Raw genomic sequence first — 18,642 nt, forward strand, 5'->3', positions numbered from 1 at the left:
GGAGCACATCGAAAGACTGCGCAGCGCCGGCTACCTGTCCGGCGACATCGCGCACCGGCTGCCCGACGAGGGGCAGCTCATCCCCACCCCCAGGCCCCATGAGAGGGTCGTTTTTCTTCCCCACTTCCTCCGCGGACTGGGCTTTCCACTTCACCCCTTTGTCCGGGGGCTCATGTTCTACTACGGCCTGGATTTCCATGATCTGGCGCCGAACTTCATCCTCAACATCTCGGCGTTTATCGTCGTGTGCGAGGCCTTCCTCTGCATCCAGCCCCACTTCGGCTTGTGGCTCAAGACCTTCAATGTCAAGCCGAAGGTAGTGAAGGGCACTCAAGCGGAGTGCGGAGGCGCCATGTTGGGCAAGATGCCCAACGTCCTTTGGTTCGAAGGGGCCTTCGTGGAATCCGTCAAGGGGTGGCAATCGGGGTGGTTCTATATTACCGAGCCGTGCGACCCTAAGTGGGCGGCGGCCCCCGAGTTTAGATCTGGTATCCCCACGCAGCTCACCTCCTGGAAAGAGAAGGGCTTGCTGTGGGGTAGTTCGGAGGAGCTGACGGGACTCCAAGCCTGTATCCAGAAGCTGGTGAAGAAGCTCAGGCTGGTTAACGTGGTCCAAGTCATGCTCGTCCGCCGGATTCTCCCATGCCAAGAGCGGGCATTCAATCTGTGAGAGTTCAATCCGGACCAGCACCAGGCGCTGAGCGGGCTCTTCGACATGACGTACGAAGGCGCCTGGAGGGTGCTGTTTAAGGGTGCTGAAGCCCCCGCATCCGCGACCGAAGATCGCGGATTTCGCTCGCAGCGCCAAGCCAACGAGGTAAGTGATTCTACCCCTTTACGGGACACTTGCTTTTCATAGTTTGACTCTATGCGGCTTTTAATTTCCCCTTTTCCTTTGACGGGACTGGATGAGGAAGGCGGAGCAGATTATCTGCCCGGCTCCTGTGCCAGAAAACCCAGTAGACGCCCGTCTAGCGAGGCTGCTGGTTCCGGCACCGCACGTGGTGCCGGAGAAGAAGGCCAAGAAGGAGGCCACAGGTGCTCGAAAGAGTTCCCGTTTTCAGGTGTCCGACGACTCCGGGGCGGACTCCTCCCCCGAAAACGAGGAGGAGAAAGAGGACTCTCTCCCAGAGGAGGGAGAGAGGAAGAGGAAGGCTTCCCCAACAGGGGAGGCCGAAGGGTCCAAGAGGGGAAGGACTATTCCCCCGGACAGCTCCGCCAACATCAACGTTGGCGAGGAAGAATGGCCTTCAAGGGCCAGGCCTCCGGCGAGATCGTAAGTATCCGGATTCCTGAATGATTTATAATTTCTTTTTCTGAGTCACATGGTGTCATTCTGATGCCGCATGCTGCCTGTAGTCCGGCCAATGATGATCTCCCCGCTTCATCGAGCGGGTCGTTGGCTCCGTCGGATGTAGACTCCATCCCGACCGCCTCCACCCCTCGCGACACCGAGGACGCCGAGGTGGGATCCCAAGAAGGGACCCATCAGGGGGAGGCTCCGGAGGCGCCACAAGGCGGCCTCCCGGACTTTGCGCCGGACTCCACATCAGAACCCGCAGTGGTTCCGGAGTCCGGCCGGCGGCCCCTTCGCAAGAAGGGCAAGACCGTGACGCCGGCGGCTTCCGTCCAACCGGAGGCGTCGGACAATTCATTGGAGGCGCTCCAGAGCGCTTCCATCAAGGAAGAACACCGCACTATTATGAGTGCGGTGATTCAGAAGGTACAGCTCGCCAAGAGCGGGCTGACCGAAGCCTGCAGTAGCCTTCTATCAGGCTTTGAGGTAAGAAGTTAAAAATATGCAATGTAATACCGCATAGACAGTAGCCCCTGATGCTCGGTTCGGTGTTCGGAAAGAAAAGCCGGACTGAGGATCTGAAAAAAAGATATACGCAGGGTTGCTAAAAAATTATGTCAATATGGGTTGCAGGCTGTGCTGCTGACCTCTGCCGCACTGACTGCGGAGGTCGGTGCTTTGAAGCAGGAGCTCGAGCGGTCCGAGCAAGAGCTCGGCTGTGCCAAGAAGCAGCTCCAGGACAAAGAAGGTGAGTAACACCACTTTGAACTTGTACCTTACAGAAAAGGATTTAGGTTGCAACAAAAAATAACAAGGATAACATGGGTACTGCAGGGGCCACGAACGAGGTGGCGACCCTGAAGGAGGCCGTGTCTGCGGCCGAACGCAATGCGGCCGCGGAACGGGCAGAGCGAGAAAAGCAGGAGGCGCGGGTGGCGGTGGTTCGGCAAGAGCTCCAGGCTCTCATGGAAAAGCATGAGAGTTTGGAGCGTGACTCAAAGACTCGAGAGTCCGAGCTTGCCTCGGCTCTCGAAAGTGCCAAAGCTGCCAAGGCCGATGCCCATAAGTCCCTTCATGAGATTGAGTTGGTGAGGAAGATAGCGGCGGGTAAGGCATTTTTCATGCAAAGCAAGCATGTGAATGTAAATTACGTGTTACTTACCCGAATTCGGAGCTCTCCAGGGGCGTTTGCAGATCTGCCTCGCAGCGTGTCTGATGCCGCCGCATTCTACCGAGCCGAGGAGGGGAGCTCAACGGAGAAGGTCTTCTGGTCTCAGTATGCTGAGGCCGGCCATCCGGTGCCCCCTAGCGACCAGCTGAAGCAGCTGGTCGAGCTCCACAAGGTGGCCGAGCAGGCCATGAAGGGCCTCATAGTCCGGCTGTGGCCTGGAGAGGCCATGCCTGGGAGCTACTTCGGCCTCGTGCGGCGGTTGGTGGATGCGTGCCCCTGGGTGGAGGTTATCAAGCGCTCCGCCTGTATTGAAGGTGCTCGTCGGGCCCTTGCCCGCGCAAAGGTGCATTGGGGCAAGCTGGATGCGGAGAAGCTAATCACTGACGCGCCACCAGCGGGCAAGGAATATCGTACGCCCGAGATGTACTATAAGACTATCCTGAAGGGTGCCCGCAAGATTGCGGATGAGTGCCCCAGGGATGTAATTATTGAGTAAATTTGCAATGTGTTATCCTATGCGCTGAAAACTTTGTTCATATGCGCTAAGCAACGCTTGTTAATTTAAAATATTACCTTCTGTGCGGCCGTTTATTAAATCTGAGAGATGGCAAGTCGTCGGCTTCAGCCCCCATGCCACGAGTGCTGGGGTGTTCGGGATAAACTTGAGCACTCTTGTTCCCATTTTTGGGTCCATCTAGGGAGGCGCTCAACACAACGAACAAGGCAACCGACTTATAGTGCTTGAACACTCTCACTTAGCCATAGAATTCTATAATTTTAAATTTCGGCGAAGCCCCTAGTATTCGGAAGACCGAATTCGGGGCGCTATCCACGCCTTCGTCGGACATTATCCCGTACTTCGCTCGAAGCGGCATAGGTCTTTAGGGACCCGAAAAGACCTCTCGAACAGCGACCAGTCTCTCGCCTTATCATGACAGTCAGTTTTAGCTTTCTCCACTGAGGCGTTAACCCGGCTCAACCGGGGCGCAATCGCAGTGGTTCTCCCAGTGCTACCTTAGCCGATAGAACGGAACGTAAGGTGCCAAACATGGGAGCCGGGCAAACCCAACTATTGACCCAAGACATGATTCGGAGCCGATTCATATAATGCTATAAGTTCGGGGTGCCGCACTTGTGAAAGTGTGCGGACTTTATCACACCATAATGCGGGGAACATAAGCCCCTGGTGTATTTGGCCGTACCAAAATGTACGGATGCAACATGTCGTAAATGAACATATATATATAAAGGTAATGCAATTATGGGCAAAAAGTGCTGCATTTTTATTCGAGAAGATCTGCTATGAGTGCGGAATGATACAAATAGTGCGGAAAGCAAGGGATTGGACGAATTAAAGGCGTCTCCCTCCAGGGGTAGGCCGCGGAATGGTGTATTTAACAAATTTAATGCTCGTAATGGAGACCACCTGAGTGTTCGTCGCAGCCTTTGTCCCTCCCTGGCTGTTGCATCATGAGTTCGGCAGGTTCGCCGCCGGACAGAGTCCTGTATAAAAAAGAGAAATAAAAATAAAAAGAGCGACACACTTGGGAGCCCCTGGTGTGGTCGAACCGCACTCTGGGTCTGTTGTGGTTGTGCCTCTCCCCCTATGCCCATGGTATCTCCAGGGCGTAATTATGTACGCGGAGAGTTTGTCTTGCAATTGTGCGAGGGCTGGGGTTGAGGCCGCATTGCTACGCGTGCTCGGAACGTGCCAGGTGGTCTTGGTTGATGTTGCTCCGGGCGCGTTTGGCCGTGTCCGGTCGTTTAACGACCGGACTCGAAAATTGCCTTAAAAGGCTGCTCTGTACTTCTGCCGCGAGAGCCGCTGTATGTTCCTCCGTTCGGAGGGAGCGTTCCGTGTTTCCATTGACCGTGATGACTCCACGAGGGCCTGGCATCTTGAGCTTAAGGTATGCATAATGCGGCACCGCGTTGAACTTTGCGAACACGGTTCGTCCGAGCAGAGCGTGATAGCCACTGCGGAACGGGACTATGTCGAAGATTAACTCCTCGCTTCGGAAATTATCCGGGGATCCGAAGACCACTTCCAGTGTGACTGAGCCTGTACAATTGGCCTCGACACCTGGTATGACGCCTTTGAAGGTTGTCTTTGTAGGTTTAATCCTTGAAGGGTCTATGCCCATCTTGCGCACTGTATCCTGATAAAGCAGGTTCAGGCTACTGCCGCCGTCCATCAGGACTCTCGTGAGGTGAAATCCATCGACGATTGGGTCTAAAACCAATGCGGCGAATCCGCCATGGCGGATACTGGTCGGATGGTCTCTTCGATCGAAAGTGATCGGGCAAGAGGACCATGGGTTGAATTTTGGGGCGACTGGCTCCATCACGTATACGTCCCTTAGTGCATGCTTCTGCTCCCTCTTGGGTATATGCGTTGCGTATATCATGTTTACCGTCCGAACTTGAGGGGGGAATCCCTTTTGTCCTCTATTGTTCGGCGGCCGGGTCTCTTCCTCGTCATCGCTGTGTAGCCCCTTGTCATTGTTTTCGGCGATTAATTTGCCTGCCTGCTTGAATACCCAACAATCTCTGTTGGTGTGGTTAGCTGGCTTTTCGGGGGTTCCATGTATTTGACAGGAGCGGTCGAGTATTCGGTCCAAATTGGACGGGCCCAGAGTGGTTCTTTTGAATGGCTTCTTCCGTTGACCGGGCTTGGAGCCTCGGAATCCGGCGTTGACTGCCGTATCCTCATTGCTGTCGCCGTTAATGCGGCGTTTGTTTTTGTTTCGACGCGACCTGCCATTGCGGTCCTTGGTATCCGGACTGCCAGCATTTTTGCTGAGGTTGTTGCTGCGAGCTAGCCAGCTATCCTCTCCCGCGCAGAAGCGAGTCATGAGTGATGTGAGGGCTGCCATGGATTTCGGCTTTTCCTGTCCTAGGTGCCGGGCTAGCCACTCGTCGCGGATGTTATGTTTGAAGGCAGCGAGGGCCTCTGCATCCGGACAGTCGACGATTTGATTTTTCTTTGTTAAGAACCGTGTCCAGAATTGTCTGGCCGATTCGTCTGGCTGCTGGATTATGTGGCTTAGGTCATCTGCGTCCGGTGGTCGCACATATGTGCCCTGGAAGTTGTCGAGGAATGCGGCTTCCAGGTCCTCCCAGCACCCAATTGACTCTGCGGGCAGGCTGTTGAGCCAAGGCCGAGCCGGTCCTTTAAGCTTGAGCGGGAGACATTTGATGGCGTGAAGATCGTCGCCGCGGGCCGTATGGATATGAAGGAGATAATCCTCGATCCAAACCGTGGGGTCTGTTGTGCCATCGTAAGATTCGATGTTAACGGGTTTAAACCCTTCAGGGATCTGATGATCCATTACTTCGTCAGTGAAGCATAGTGGGTGTGCGGCGCCTTTGTATTGAGCAATATCACGACGTAGCTCAAAAGAGCGTTGTCTGCTGTGTTCGGCCCGGCAGGAGTAGTTGTATCCGGTGCGACGATATTCGTCGTGGGTCTTGGGGCGCCCACGAGATCCATAGATAGATCTGGATTGTCCTGCCTTGTGCCGCAAGTCCGGCGCGTTCCCCCGTGGCTTCATACTTTTTGAGTGGTGCCGTGGTACGGTTTTGGTGGAGGGCTTACATGCCTCTCTGTCTCGGCCACGAGGTGGTCGGTCTGCCGTATTGTGCGCTGGTGATGAAGGTTTGTATGCTTCCTCCTCTAGTCGGGGGAGCAACTTGCGTTTTGGGTAGCTTTTGGAGGGGCGTTCGAGTTCATACTATTCGGCCGCGAGGACCTCGGTCCATCTGTCGGCCAGCATGTCTTGATCAGCTTGAAGCTGTTGCTGCTTTTTCTTTAGACTATTTGCTGTGGCCATTAGCCTGCGTCTAAAACGCTCTTGATCGACGGGATCCTCAGGCACGACGAATTCGTCGTCGTCGAGGCTTGCCTCGTCTCCGGAGGGAGGTATGTAATTATCATCCTCGACCTCTTCATCTGCCGCTCTCTCGTGAGGGCTTGCTTCTGCATCCTCCTGTGCTGAATCTTGCTGGAGGGGGTTGTCTTCGGCACTTTCTGGGGTATTGTTATCTCCTGTGCCGGAATCTCCATTCTTGCTGTGGCGGGATTTAGAGCGGCGCTGCTGACGTTGGCGCTTGGGCTGTTTCTTTAAGGAATCTGCCTCCGCTACTTCTTCGCCGTCCCCATCTTTTGGGGTGTCCACCATGTATATGTCGTATGACGAGGTGGTCTTCCAGTGCCCTGTAGGTGCTGGTTCTTGATCGTCTCCGGCATCGTCGTCCATACCGTCGATGTCTTCGGAGTCGTAGTCTAGTACGTCGGTTAGATCGTCGACGGTGGCTACAAAGTGGGTGGTGGGTGGGCTCTGAATTTCTTCGTCGTCCGCGTCCCAACCATCCTGGCCGTAGTCCGGCCAGGGCTCTCCGGATAGCGAGAGATGCTTCAGCGAATTTAAGATGTCGCCGAAGGGTGAGTGCTGAAAGATGTCTGCAGCGGTGAATTCCATGATCGGCGCCCAATCGGATTCGACTGGCAGGGGCGCAGGAGGTTTGGAGTCCGGCACCTCGGAGTCATGAGCTTTATAAGGGACAAGGTCAGTGTTCGGCTCCATCACCGTAGAAGTTGCAGCTCCCGAGGCGGTGTCCAGCCACCCGTCCTCGATCTGCGCGATCGGCTCCGGACCATGGGTCGGAGCGGATTCGTGTGCGGCCTCCAAGGTACTGTCCAGCGACAGAGTTAGGTCGTGCCCATCGTGACAGTGCGACATGCTCGGCTGCGGCTCGGATCTGTCGAAGATCAAGTTTCCGCGGATATCGGCCGTGAAGTTTAGGCTTCCAAACCTGACCTGACGACCAGGGGCGTAGCTCTCGATCTGCTCCAGATGGCCAAGTGAGTTGACCCGCAGTGCGAAGCCGCCGAATACTAAGATCTGTCCGGGGAGAAAAGTCTTGCCCAGGATTGTGTCGTTGTTGATTGAAGAGGCCATCAAGCCTATCGGTGACGACACAGAGGAACTCTCAATGAAAGCACCAATGTCGGTGTCAAAACCGGCGGATCTCGGGTAGGGGGTCCCGAACTGTGCGTCTAGGCGGATGGTAACAGGAGACAAGGGACACGATGTTTTACCCAGGTTCGGGCCCTCTAGATGGAGGTAAAACCCTACGTCCTGCTTGATTGATATTGATATTGTGGGTATTACAAGAGTGGATCTACCACGAGATCAAGGAGACTAAACCCTAGAAGCTAGCCTATGGTATGATTGTAATGGTTGTTGTTGTGTCCTACGGACTAGAGCCATCCGGTTTATATAGACACCGGAGAGGGCTAGGGTTACATAGAGTCGGTTACAATGGTAGGAGATCTACATATCCATATCGCCAAGCTTGCCTTCCACGCCAAGGAAAGTCCCATTCGGACACGGGACGAAGTCTTCAATCTTGTATCTTCATAGTCTTGGAGTGCGGTCGATGATGATAGTCCGACCGATGATAGTTCGGCCGATGATGGTAGTCCGGCTATCCGGACACCCCCTAGTCCAGGACTCCCTCAGAGAGGTTGAGGAAGACTCCATCCAGCAGCACCACGACGGCGTGGTGGTGGTGGAGGAGCATGGCAATCCTGTAGGGCTTCGCCAAGCATCGCATGAGAGGAGGAGGACTTGGGAGAGGGGGAGGCTACGCCAGAACTTGGGGTAAAGCTCCCATGCGCCTCCCCACTATATATAGGGGTGGAGGGGGCTGGTTTCTTGCCCTCCAAGTCCATTGGGGCATTGGCAAAGGTGGGAGGAAAGAAATCCCATCATTTCCTTCCCCACCGATTGTTATTCCCCCTTTTTAGGGATCTTGATCTTATCCCTTCGGGATATGATCTTATTCCTTCTAAGGGGGGATCTTGGTGCGCCTTGACCAGGGATGTGGGGCAAGCCACGTTCATGTGGGTCCCCCCATGCAGGTGGGCCCCACTCCGGAACCTTCTAGAACCTTCCCGGTACAATACCAAAAAATCCTGAACATTTTCCGGCGGCCAAAATAGGACTTCCCATATATAAATATTTACCTCCGGACCATTCCGGAACTCCTCGTGACGTCCGGGATCTCATCCGGGACTCCGAACAACATTCGGTAACCACATACAAACTACCTTTATAACCATAGCGTCATCGAACCTTAAGTGTGTAGACCCTACGGGTTTGGGAACCATGCAGACATGACCTAGACGTTCTCCGGCCAATAACCAACTGCGGGATCTGGATACCCATGTTGGCTCCCACATGTTCCATGATGATCTCATCGGATGAACCACGATGTCAAGGACTCAATCAATCCCGTATACAATTCCCTTTGTCTAACGGTATTGTACTTGCCCAAGATTCGATCGTCGGTATACCGATACCTTGTTCAATCTCGTTACCGGCAAGTCTCTTTACTCGTTCCGTAACACATCATCCCGTGATCAACCCCTTGGTCACATTGTGCACATTATGATGATGTCCTACCGAGTGGGCCCAGAGATACCTCTCCGTCACACGGAGTGACAAATCCCAGTCTCGATTCGTGCCAACCCAATAGACACTTTCAGAGATACCTGTAGTGCACCTTTATAGCCACCCAGTTACGTTGTGACGTTTGGTGCACCGAAAGCATTCCTATGGTATCCGGGAGTTGCACAATCTCATGGTCTAAGGAAATGATACTTGACATTAGAAAAGCTTTAGCATACGAACTACGATCTTTGTGCTAGGCTTAGGATTGGGTCTTGTCCATCACATCATTCTCCTAATCATGTGATCCCGTTATCAATGACATACAATGTCCATGGTCAGGAAACTGTAACCATCTATTGATCAACGAGCTAGTCAACTAGAGGCTTACTAGGGACATGGTGTTGTCTATGTACCCACACATGTATCTGAGTTTCCTATCAATACAATTATAGCATGGATAATAAACGATTATCATGAACAAGGAAATATAATAATAATAACTAATTTATTATTGCCTCTAGGGCATATTTCCAACAGTCTCCCACTTGCACTAGAGTCAATAATCTAGTTCACATCGACATGTGATTAACACTGATAGGTCACATCACCATGTGACCAACATCCAAATTGTTCACTAGTGTCACTAAACTAGTTCACATCACCATGTGATTAAGACTCAATGAGTTCTGGGGTTTGATCATGTTTTGCTAGTGAGAGAGGTTTTAGTCAACGGGTCTGCAACATTCAGATCCGTATGTATTTCGCAATTCTCTATGTCATGTTGTAAATGCTGCTTCCACGCTCCACTTGGAGCTATTCCAAATGGTTGCTCCACTATACGTATCCGGTTTGCCACTCAGAGTCATTCGGATAGGTGTTAAAGCTTGCATCGACGTAACCCTTTTTGCCGAACTCTTTATCACCCCCATAATCAAGAAACATGTCCTTATTTACTCCAAGGACAATTTTGACCGCTGTCCAATGATCCATTCCTGGATCATTGTTGTACCCCTTGATTGACTCATGGCAAGGCACACTTCTGGTGCAGTACACAACATAGCATACTATAGAGCCTACGTCTAAAGCATAGGGGACGACCTTCGTCCTTTCTCTCTTTTCTGCCGTGGTCGAGCTTTATGTCTTAACTTCATACCTTACATCTCAGGCAAGAACTCCTTCTTGGACTGATCCATCTTGAACACCTTCAAGATCATGTCAAGGTATATGCTCATTTGAAAATCTATTAAGCGGTCTTTGATCTATCCTCATAGATCTTGATGCTCAATGTTCAAGCAGCTTAATCCAGGTTTTCTATTGAAAAACACTTTTCAAATAACCCTATATGCTTTCCAGAAATTCCACATCATTTTTGATCAACAATATGTCAACAACATATACTCATCGGAAATTCTATAGTGCTCCCACTCACTTCTTTGGAAATACAAGTTTTCATAAACTTTGCATAAACCAAAATCTTTGATCATCTTATCAAAGTGCATATTCCAACTCCGAGATGCTTACTCCAGTCCATGGAAGGATCACTGGAGCTAGCATACCTTTTAGCATCCTTAGGATCGACAAAACCTTTCTGATTGTATCACATACAACCTTTCCTTTACGAAAACTGGTAAGGAAACTCGTTTTGACATCCATCTGCCCGATTTCATAAATGCAGCTAATGCTAACATGATTCCGACGGACTTAAGCATCGCTACGGGTGAGAAAATCTCATCATAGTCAACTCCTTGAACTTGTGAAGAACTCTTCGCCACAAGTCGAGCTTCATGGACGGTGACATTACCGTCCATGTCCGTCTTCTTCTTAAAGATCCATTTATCTCAATGGCTTGCCGATCATCGCGCAAGTCCACCAAAGTTCATGCTTTGTTCTGATACATGGATCCTATCTCGGATTTCATGGCTTCTAACCATTTGTCGGAATATGGGCCCACCATCGCTTCTCCATTGTTCGTAGGTTCATTGTTGTCTAGCAACATGACCTTCAAGACAGGATTACTGTACCACTCTGAAGTAGTACGCATCCTTGTCACCCTACGAGGTACGGTAGTGACTTGATCCAAAACTTCATGATCACTATCATAAGCTTCTACTTCAATTGGTGTAGGTGTCACAGGTACAACTTCCTGTGCCCTGCTACACACTAGTTGAAGTGACGGTTCAATAACCTCATCAAGTCTCCACCATCCTCCCACTCAACTTTTCGAGACAAACTTTTCTCGAGAAAGGACCCGATTCAAGAAACAATCCCTATTGCTTTCGGATCTGAATTAGGAGGTATACCCAACTGTTTTGGGTGTCTTATGAAGATGCATTTTATCCGCTTCGGGTTCGAGCTTATCAACCTGAAACTTTTTCACATAAGCGTCGCAGCCCCAAACTTTCAAGAAACGACAACTTAGGTTTCTCCAAACCATAGTTCAAACGGTGTCATCTCAACGGAATTACGTGGTGCCCTATTAAAGTGAGTGCAGTTGTCTCTAATGCCTAACCCATGAACGATAGTGGTAATTCGATAAGAGACATCATGGTACGCACCATATCCAATAGGGTGCAACTATGATGTTCGGACAAACCATCACACTATGGTGTTCCAGGCGGTATTAATTGTGAAATAATTTCCACAATGTCTTAATTGTGTGCCAAAGCTCGTAACTCAGATACTCATCTCTATGATCATATCATAGACATTTTATCCTCTTGTGACGATGATCTTCAACTTCATTCTGAAATTACTTGAACCATTCAATAATTCAGACTTGTGTTTCATCAAGTAAATATACTCAGTATCTACTCAAATCATCCGTGAAGTAAGAAAATAACGATATCCACTGCGTGCCTCAGCACTCATTGGACTGCACACATCAAAATGTATTACTTCCAACAAGTTGCTTTCTTGTTCCATTTTGCTGAAAACGAGGCTTTCAGTCATCTTGCCCATGTGGTATGATTTGCATGTCTCAAGTGATTCAAAATCAAGTGAGTCCAAATGGTCCATTTGCATGGAGTTTCTTCATGCATATACACCAATAGACATGGTTCACATGTCTCAAACTTTTCCAAAAACGAGTGAGTCCAAAGATCCATCAACATGGAGCTTCTTCATGCGTTTCATACCAATATGACTTACATGGCAGTGCCACAAGTAGGTGGTACTATCATTACTATCTTATATCTTTTGGCATGAACATGTGTATCACTATGATCGAGATTCAATAAACCATTCATTTTAGGTGTAAGACCATTGAAGGTATTATTCAAATAAACAAAGTAACCACTATTCTGAATAACTGTATTGCGATAGACATAATCCAATTATGTTTATGCTCAACGCAAACACCAAATAACAATTATTTAGGTTTAACACCAATCTCGATGGTAGAGGGAGCGTGCGATGCTTGATCACATCAAGCTTGGAAAAACTTCCAACACATATCGCCAGATCACCTTTAGCTAGTCTCCGTTTACTCCACAACCTTTCATTTCGAGTTTCTAACACTTAGCAACCGAACCGGTATCTAATACCCTGGTGCTACTAGGAGTACTAGTAAAGTACACACTAACATAATGTATATCTAATATACTTCTATCGACCTTGCCAGACTTCTCATCTACCAAGTATCTAGGGTAATTCTGCTCCAGTGGTCGTTCCCCTTATTACAAAAGCACTTAGTCTCGGGTTTGGGTTCAACCTTGGGTTTCTTCACTAGAGCAGCAGCTGATTTGCCGTTTCATGAAGTATCCCTTCTTGCCCTTGCCCTCCTTGAAACTAGTGGTTTCACCAACCATCAACAATTGATGCTCCTTCTTGATTTCTACTTTCGCGGTGTCAAACATCGCGAATACCTCAAGGATCATCATATCTATCCCTGATAGGTTATAGTTCATCACGAAGCTCTAGCAGCTTGGTGGTAATGACTTTGGAGAAACATCACTATCTCATCTGGAAGATCAACTCCCACTCGATTCAAGTGATTGTTGCACTCAGACAATCTGAGCACAAGCTCAATGATTGAGCTTTTCTCCCTTAGTTTGCAGGCTAAGAAAATCGTCGGAGGTCTTATACCTCTTGACGTGGGCACGAGCCTGAAATCCCAATTTCATACCTCGAAACATCTCATATGTTCCGCGACGTTTCGGAAAACGTCTTTGGTGCCTCAACTCTAAACCGTTTAACTGAACTATCACGTAGTTATCAAAACGTGTATGTCCGATGTTCGCAACATCCACAAACGACGTTTGGGGTTCAACACACTGAGCGGTGCATTAAGGACATAAGCTTTCTACTGATCGCATAATCGCTACTGTCAACCTTCAACTATTTTTCTCTAGGAACATATCTAAAACAGTAGAACTATAGCGCGAGCTATGACATAATTTGCAAGAATCTTTAGACTATGTTCAGGATAATTAAGTTCATCTTATAAACTCCCACTCAGATAGACATCCCTCTAGTCATCTAAGTGATTACATGATCCGAGTCAACTAGGCCGTGTCCGATCATCATGTGAGACGGACTAGTCATCATCGGTGAACATCTTCATGTTGATCATATCTACTATGCGACTCATGCTCGACCTTTCGGTCTCTTGTGTTCCGAGGCCATGTCTGTACATGCTAGGCTCGTCAAGTCAACCTAAGTGTTTCGCGTGTGTAAATCTGGCTTACACCCGTTGTATGTGAACATAAGAATCTATCACACCCGATCATCATGTGGTGCTTTGAAACGACGAACTTTCGCAACGGTGCACAGTTAGGGGGAACACTTTCTTGAAATTTTAATGTGGGATCATCTTATTTACTACCGTCGTTCTAAGCAAATAAGATGCATAAACATGATAAACATCACATGCAATCAAATAGTGACATGATATGGCCAATATCATTTTGCTCCTTTTGATCTCCATCTTCGGGGTTCCATGATCATCATCGTCACCGGCATGACACCATGATCTCCATCATCATGATCTCCATCATCGTGTCTTCATGAAGTTGTCTCGCCAACTATTACTTCTACTACTATGGCTACCGGTTAGCAATAAAGTAAAGTAATTACATGGCGTTGTTTAATGACACGCAGGTCATACAATAAATAAAGACAACTCCTATGGCTCCTGCCGGTTGTCATACTCATCGACATGCAATTCGTGATTCCTATTACAAGAACATGATCAATCTCATACATCACATATCATTCATCACATTCTTCTTGGCCATATCACATCATATAGCATACCCTGCAAAAACAAGTTAGACGTCCTCTAATTGTTGTTTGCATGTTTTACGTGGCTGCTATGGGTTTCTAGCAAGAACGTTTCTTACCTACGCAAAACCACAACGTGATATGCCAATTGCTATTTACCCTTCATAAGAACCCTTTTCATCGAATCCGTTCCGACTAAAGTGGGAGAGACTGGCACCCGCTAGCCACCTTATGCACCGAGTGCATGTCAGTCGGTGGAACCTGTCTCACGTAAGTGTACGTGTAAGGTCGGTCCGGGCCGCTTCATCCCACAATACCATCGAAACAAGATTGGACTAGTAACGGTAAGCATATCGAACAAAATCAACGCCCACAACTACTTTGTGTTCTACTCGTGCAAAGAATCTACGCAATAGACCTAGCTCATGATGCCACTGTAGGGTAACGTAGCAGAAATTCAAAATTTTCCTACGAGTCACCAAGATCTATCTATGGAGAGACTAGCAACGAGGGGAAGGAGAGTGCATCTACATACCCTTGTAGATCGCTAAGCGGAAGCGTTCAAGAGAACGGGGTTGAAGGAGTCGTACTCGTCGTGATACAAATCATCGGAGATCCTAGTGCCGAACGGACGGCACCTCCGCGTTCAACACACGTACAACCCGGTGACGTTTCCCCTGCCTTGATCCAGCAAGGAGAGAGGGAGAGGTTGAGGAAGACTCCATCCAGCAGCAGCACGACGGCGTGGTGGTTGTGGAGGAGCATGGCAATCCTGCAGGGCTTCGCCAAGCATCGCAGGAGAGGAGGAGGACTTGGGAGAGGGGGAGGCTGCGCCAGAACTTGGGGTAAAGCTCCCATGCGCCTCCCCACTATATATAGGGGTGGAGGGGGCTGGTTTCTTGCCCTCCAAGTCCATTGGGGCGTTGGCAAAGGTGGGAGGAAAGAAATCCCATCATTTCCTTCCCCACCGATTGTTATTCCCCCTTTTTAGGGATCTTGATCTTATCCCTTCGGGATATGATCTTATTCCTTCTAAGGGGGGATCTTGGTGCGCCTTGACCAGGGGTGTGGGGCCTTGCCCCCACTACCCACGTTCATGTGGGTCCCCCCATGCAGGTGGGCCCCACTCCGGAACCTTCTAGAACCTTCCCGGTACAATACCAAAAAATCCCGAACATTTTCCGGTGGGCAAAATAGGACTTCCCATATATAAATCTTTACCTCCGGACCATTATGGAACTCCTCATGACGTCCGGGATCTCATCCGGGACTCCGAACAACATTCGGTAACCACATACAAACTTCCTTTATAACCCTAGCGTCATCGAACCTTAAGTGTGTAGACCCTACGGGTTCGGGAACCATGCAGACATGACCTAGACGTTCTCCGGCCAATAACCAATAGCGGGATCTGGATACCCATGTTGGCTTCCACATGTTCCATGATGATCTCATCGGATGAACCACGATATCAAGGACTCAATCAATCCCGTATACAATTCCCTTTGTCTAACGGTATTGTACTTGCCCAAGATTTGATCGTCGGTATACCGATACCTTGTTCAATCTCGTTACCGGCAAGTCTCTTTACTCGTTCCGTAACACATCATCCCGTGATCAACCCCTTAGTCACATTGTGCACATTATGATGATGTCCTACCGAGTGGGCCCATAGATACCTCTCTGTCACACGGAGTGACAAATCCCAGTCTCGATTCGTGCCAACCTAACAGACACTTTCGGAGATACCTGTAGTGCACCTTTATAGCCACCCAGTTACGTTGTGACGTTTGGTGCACCCAAAGCATTCCTATGGTATCCGGGAGTTGCACAATCTCATGGTCTAAGGAAATGATACTTGACATTAGAAAAGCTTTAGCATACGAACTACGATCTTTGTGCTAGGCTTAGGATTGGGTCTTGTCCATCACATCATTCTCCTAATGATGTGATCCCGTTATCAATGACATCCAATGTCCATGGTCAGGAAACCATAACCATCTATTGATCAACGAGCTAGTCAACTAGAGGCATGGTGTTGTCTATGTACCCACACATGTATCTGAGTTTCCTATCAATACAATTATAGCATGGATAATAAACGATTATCATGAACAAGGAAATATAATAATAATAACTAATTTATTATTGCCTCTAGGGCATATTTCCAACAGAGCCCTGGCCGGACTATGGTCAGGAAGGTTGGGATGCGGACGACGAAGAAATTCAACGCCCACCCACCACCCACTTCATAGCCACTGTCGAAAGTTTAAACGACGTGCTTAATTTCGATTCCGAAGACATCGACGGTATGGACGACGATGTAGGAGATAACCACGAACCAGCACCTACAGGGTACTGGACAGCCACCCCATCTCACGATGTATACATGGTGGATACACCTAAAGGAAGTGATAACGAGGAACAATGGGACGCTATGAAGGATAAATCCCTCGAAAAGCAATCAAGACAGCGACGAAAGCGCCACACAAAATCCCGCCTCGACAAAGACGGCGACCAGACAGACCCAGCCATAGAGCAGGTCGAACCGATGGACGACGAACACACCATTGTACAACCGTCCGAACAGGACAACTTGTATAAGCAGCCCGTCCCCGGCGAAGATAACAGTCTGGACGATCTCACACCGGACAAGTTTTTGGAGCAGAAGAACCTCCACAAAAGGCTCGTCGCCACTGCATGTAGCCTAAAAAAGCAGAAGCGGAAGCTCAAAACAGCGGAAGATGCACTCAGAATCAGATGGAGCAAAGTACTCAACAACGCAAACAAATACGGTGACAGTCGCCAAACAAAGAGCTACCCGAAGCGCAAACTACTGCTTGAATTTGATGAGGAGGCCTTAGAGCCCCCACAATCAAAGAACAAAGAGGCCGCCCGGTCGGATAGACGACCACACGACAAGCATAGAGCAGCAAGCAGCGCCGCACATAAACCGGCACACAATCCGCATAAGGATTGGCATCAAAAGCATGGCCCAGCTAGATCCATCTACGGGCCAAGAAAGCAAGCTCTTCTAAGCAATGCAACACTCCAAATATCCGGATACCACGGCACACCCAAATACAGGGGAGCCGCACACCCCCTATGTTTCACCGATGAGGTGCTGGATCACGAATTCCCAGCAGGATTTAAACCCGTAAACATAGAGGCATACGACGGAACAACAGACCCAGGAGTCTGGATAGAGGATTACATCCTCCACATACACATGGCTAGAGGAGATGATCTCCACGCCATAAAATATTTACCCCTCAAGCTCAAAGGGCCAGCACAGCACTGGCTTAAAAGCCTCCCTGAAAACACCATTGGAAGTTGGGAAGAGCTCGAGGATGCTTTTCGGGCAAATTTTCAAGGGACTTATGTCCGCCCTCTGGATGCAGACGATTTAAGTCACATAACCCAACAACCCGGAGAGTCAGCCCGCAAATTCTGGAACAGGTTCCTCACCAAAAAGAACCAAATAATCGACTGTCCGGATGCCAAAGCCTTAGCAGCTTTCAAACACAACGTCCGAGACAAATGGCTCGCCAGGCACCTTGGCCAGGAAAAGCCAAGAACAATGGCCGCACTAACAAGCCTCATGACTCGCTTTTGCGCGGAAGAGGATAGTTGGCTGGCAAGATGTAGTACCAGCGACCCAAGTACATCCGAAGTCAGAGATGGAAATGGGAAATCACGACGCAGCAAGGACCAGCGCCGGACAAGGGGAAACAGTCCGAAGAGCACGACAGTCAATGCCGGATTCAAAAGCTCTCGGCAAAATCATAAAAAACCGCCCATCAAGGATAACCGCCACGATCTATCCAACTCAAACAAAATCTTGGACAAAATATGCCAAATCCAAAGTACCCCCGGGAAGCCTGCAAATCATACCCATAGAGATTGTTGGGTCTTCAAGCAGTCCAGCAAACTCAATGCCGGACACAAGGGGCTCGACACACCAAGCGAAGACAATGACGAACCCCACAAGCAGAGCACCGGAAAACAAAAGAATTTCCCACAAGAAGTCAAAACAGTAAACTCACTTCAAGTGACAAAAGGGAAAATCAGAACGGCGCCCACAGAAATATGCACTGCATGGCCTATCCCAGCGGAGTCCCGACATTGGTTGTCAAAACCAATCACCTTTGACCATCAGGATTACTCCGGACATACCCGGAACGCAGGATGGACTGCCCTGATATTAGATTCTATAATCGACGGACTCCAATTCACAGAAGTCCTAATGGACGGCGGTAGTGATCTAAACTTGCTATATCAGGACACAATCAACAAAATGGAGATAGACCCAACCAAAATTCGCCACAACAACACCTCCTTCAAGGGTGTAATGCCAGGCCTATATGCCCATTGCACGGGCTCCCAACTGCTAGAAGTTGTGTTCGGCTCATCCGACAACTTCTGACGCGAAAAGTTAACCTTCCATATCGTCCCATTCAAAAGTAGTTATCAAGCACTATTGGGACATGAAGCTT

The sequence above is a fragment of the Triticum aestivum genome, chromosome 1B, assembly GCF_018294505.1.
Source record: "Triticum aestivum cultivar Chinese Spring chromosome 1B, IWGSC CS RefSeq v2.1, whole genome shotgun sequence".
Classification (NCBI taxonomy): Eukaryota; Viridiplantae; Streptophyta; class Magnoliopsida; order Poales; family Poaceae; genus Triticum; species Triticum aestivum.